The sequence below is a fragment of the Rattus norvegicus genome, chromosome 4 (genome assembly GCF_036323735.1).
Source record: "Rattus norvegicus strain BN/NHsdMcwi chromosome 4, GRCr8, whole genome shotgun sequence".
NCBI lineage: Eukaryota > Metazoa > Chordata > Mammalia > Rodentia > Muridae > Rattus > Rattus norvegicus.
This window is the reverse complement of record NC_086022.1, coordinates 120,445,032-120,449,069: the sequence shown is the minus strand read 5'-3', so window position 1 is coordinate 120,449,069 and position 4,038 is coordinate 120,445,032. Positions and strand designations below refer to the sequence as shown.

At 44.9% G+C, this 4,038-nt stretch overlaps 1 protein-coding gene across 10 annotated transcripts in view; it reads right to left on the bottom strand.

Annotated features, from left to right (window-relative positions):
* Positions 1-4,038, bottom strand: part of C4h2orf42 (similar to human chromosome 2 open reading frame 42) — a 29,196-nt gene extending 25,158 nt beyond the window's left edge. For 2 of the 10 annotated variants that reach the window (XR_005503222.2, XM_039107616.2), the window contains exon 1: positions 3,450-3,545. The gene's annotated coding sequence lies outside the window, so the exon portion shown is untranslated. Of the gene's footprint in view, positions 1-207; positions 3,333-3,449; positions 3,561-3,937 lie in introns of those variants that run through there. The other 8 variants (XM_063286073.1, XM_008763074.4, NM_001107872.3 and 5 more) reach the window with 8 other exon arrangements.

Genomic DNA, 4,038 nt, shown 5'->3' with positions numbered 1-4,038 from the left:
TCTCTCAATTTTTTTTTCTTTCTTTTTTGTGGAGCTGAGGACCAAACCCAGGGCCTTGTGCTTGCTAGGCAAGCGCTCTACCACTGAGCCAAATCCCCAACCCCATTTTTTTGAGATAGAATCTTGCTACCCAGCCCTGGCTGGCACATACGTCTACACTTGGCTCTTTTGTAGGGATCCTTAAGCACTTGGATCACAGGTTCTCACCTCTCTACCTGAGGACCAGACCTCATGCTCGTAAGGCAGGAACTTCACCTCAAGAACCATCTTCTCAGGCTGGATGGCTCAGTGATTAAGAGCACTGACTGCTCTTCCAGAAGCCCAGAGTCCAAATCTCAGCAACCACATGGTGGCTCATGACCATCTGTAATGAGATCTGATGCCCTCTTCTGGTGTGTCTGAAGACAGCTATAGTGTACTTATATATAATAAATAAATCTTAAAAAAAACAAAAACAAAAACAAAAACCATCTTCTCTGTCTCTCAATGCTTTTTCACTAAAATGGGATAAGGCAATCTGCTTGTAATTCTTGAAAAAATATTTTAGGTGCAAATTAGACTATATAATACACTGCTGATTATGCACAAAAATAATGGAGAAACATATTTCTAAATACACATATACATGAATATATGTACTAGCTTGTACATAGTAATTTGGTTTTGTTTCTGGGACAAGGTCTCACCAAGAATCCCTGACTAGCCTGAAATTCACTCTGGAAACCAGACTGGCCTGGACCTAATGAATGCCTCCTGAGTGCTGGGATCAACTTCATTATTAAAGGAATAAGCCTCTATACCCAGTTATGTAAAATGTGATCAAAGATTTACTTTTAGTTGTGTATCTGTCTGATATGCAGATGCCTATGGAGGTCAGAGGGTATATGATCCTCTGGAGTTGAAGTCATGGGTACTTGAAAAGCTGCCTGATAATGACATCCCAGAGTGCTGGGAATGGGACTCTGAAGAGAAGCAGGCACTTTTAACTGCTGGGTCATTTCCCTAATCCCTGTAAAATCTTTTTTTAAATGCAGTATTTCAATGTATAGGTAAGTTGTATTTTGTTTGTCCAGGTATTAGTCACAGATGCTTGGCTTAGTCCCAAGTTTTTGGCTATGATGCATAGTGCTGAGATCACTGGGACCAGTATTTGTATAGACAAATGTCTTCCCATAAACTTACATGGGGGGCAGTGGCTGGAGAGATGGCTCAGTGGTTAAGAGCACTGACTGCTCTTCCAGAGGTCCTGAGTTCAATTCCCAGCAACCACATGGTGGTTCACAACCATCTATAATAAAATCTGGTGCCCTCTTCTGGTGTGTGTGAAGATCGCTACAGTGTACTCATATATAATAAATGAGTCTTTTTAAAAAATTAAAAAAATAAACTTACATGGGGTTGAAGGTAGTACAGCTGAGTTGTAGAACACTGGCTCAGCATGTATAAGACCCTTGATTTGATCCCCAGTAAGCCCCCCACCATGTATATATTTATTGAATACCATATACTATTTGTTTTATTTTTAAGATAAGGTTTTACTTTGTGACTTGGAACTTATTATGTATGAGGCAGGCCTTGAACTCTTGATAACCCTTTTGTCCTCCTAAGTGACAGGGCTACATGTATGGTCCACAGTGCTGGACCATATATTTCAATAAATGTAAACATCATAGTAAACATGGCTATTTCCTCTGTACATTTAACATTTTCAGAGCCTGGAAACTGTTCCCAAAGGGGCTGAAACCTATCCTATGTCGGGCTATGTACATATGAGTGTGGGCAGTCATAGTAGGCAGACGTACCGCATCCGTCTGGATCTGTAGTTCCAGGTGCTTGTGAGCTACTAGGCATGGGTGCTAGGAACTCAACTCAGATCCTCTGCAAGAGCAGTTTCTCTTAACCCCTGGGCCATCTTTCCAGCTCCCACCTCTTCTCTGAAAATAGGGTCTTACTATGTACATCTGGCTGCACTCAATACGTGGACTGGGCTGGCATCCAAATCACAGAGATGCCCCTGTGATATTTCTTAGTTGCAGATTAGGAAAAGGACTTCCACTAAAGAACTAAGTACAGTGTATTGAATAACATGCCATTGTAAAGCCACTAAAAACAATTGAAGTCTGTGTACCAGTAAGAAGTAAGTCTCAACATACACTGTGGAGTGAACAAAGCTTAGTGCTTTGTGTATGCTAAACTTAGTTTTGAAAAGAAAGTGAGGAGGCAAATAGGGCTGGAGAGATGGTTCAGTGGCTAAGACTGTGTATTGCTCTTCTAGAGGACACAAGTTTGGTTCCAAGAATCAACATCAGGGCTCATCTGCCTATAACTCTTAGTTCTGGGAAATCCAACTTCTTTGACACACTGGGAACACACAACACACTTACACACAAATCTTTAAAAAAAAAAAACTTTAAGGACTAAGTATAGATGTCTATTCCCTCAGCAGTGATTTGAGACCTGAAATTTCATTTCATTTTTTTACTATCTGAATTTGAAAACATGTACTACTACAAATTATTAGAGTTTTCTTCTTATTTTCCTTTTTTTGGGGGGGGGTGCAGCAGGAGGTGGAGAGCAGGATTTCTTTGTATAGACCTGGCTGTCCTGGGATGGAGCTGCTAACCTCGAACTAAGAGACTCGCCAGTCTCTGTCCCCAGAGTTCTGAAATTAAAGGAGCTCCCCATCATTCCCGGTTTGTTCTTTTCTTTTTGATAGAGGGTCTGTTATATAACCTAGCTGTCCTGGAATTTGAAATCTTGCCTTCGCCTCCCAAGTGCTGGGATGACAGGCTGCGCCACCACGCCCGGCTTGCAGACTCTGTCTTAAAAAAGGATACACAAGGTACAGGACTTGTGAAGGAGCTCTGTTGGAAACCTGAAGGGTCTCCCGATGGTAGTCTCTTCTCAGCAAGAGAATGACCAGCGCCTGGAGCTGGCAGAGGGACCCCGGGACGCGATGGGTTGCCCCCTGGTTCCATCCGGCTGAGCTGGTCGGTGTGGGGATGCTGCCTTAGGCATGTGAACATCGCCCCAAGTGAGAAAGAACCACTCGAGTACACACATTCACTCAAGGGATCCTGTGGAGGCGCCATTTACCCATTTTAGGAATAAAACTGTCGGGTTGGATCGAAACGTCACAGCCCGCAGACCTTTATTGATTGCAGAATCAGCCAGGTTGCTGTCAAATAACAGAGTCCGGGCCACAACCCCTGTGTTGTTTAGGGTAACGCGCCTAAGCGCAGCTTCCGGGAACGGCCGGTTGCTAAACGCACTTCCCATGCGACCTGCTTCCCGGCATCCTTCGCTAGACGCTCACTTCCGGTGCCAAGTGAGGGCCCAGCAGAAATGTCATCAATCCGACACACAGTTCCCCGAACGTTTTCCGCCTCTATTTTTCGCCCTAAGCCGTGCCCGGCTTGTGCTTGGCCTCTCACACCTAGCCCCCTTACCTGCCTCGCAACTCTAGGGACCTCTGGTTGGTGACCACCCTCGCCGCGTCTCTCTTTGCTTGCCGCGGCCTTTTACAAACACGTCCAAACTGTCCGCTGTAACGACAGTCGTTATTGGTCAGATACGCCCACGTGGCCAAGGGCCCGCCTACCTCCGCTGAAGTGGCATGATGGGATTTGTAGTATTTTTTTAGGGTGCTCTCTTTTTGGCCCATATAACGGTGAAAACTAAGGAGAAGGCTCGGGGCGCTGTCTCTTCGTAGCTTTAGCTAAAGGTACAGAAAACACCTGTAGGGCTTCCCGGTGGTCCCGAGTACTTCGAGACGGAACAACTTTGTGCTGAAAACAGTTCTACTGGGAAACGGAAGCAAAGCTCTCCTGAAGCTTGTATGGTTATTTTTCTCCCTTGGCACTTGCACATTATTTAAATGCCCCCCCCCCTTGGAAAAAGCCGAAATAGACTTTATATTTGTTCTTTAGAATCATACCTCCCATCACCCCACTCTGGGTTTCTTGGAACTCTTTCTCTAGACCAGGCTGGTCTCAAACACAGATCCGCTGGCCTCTTCCCTCCCACGTGCTGGGACTA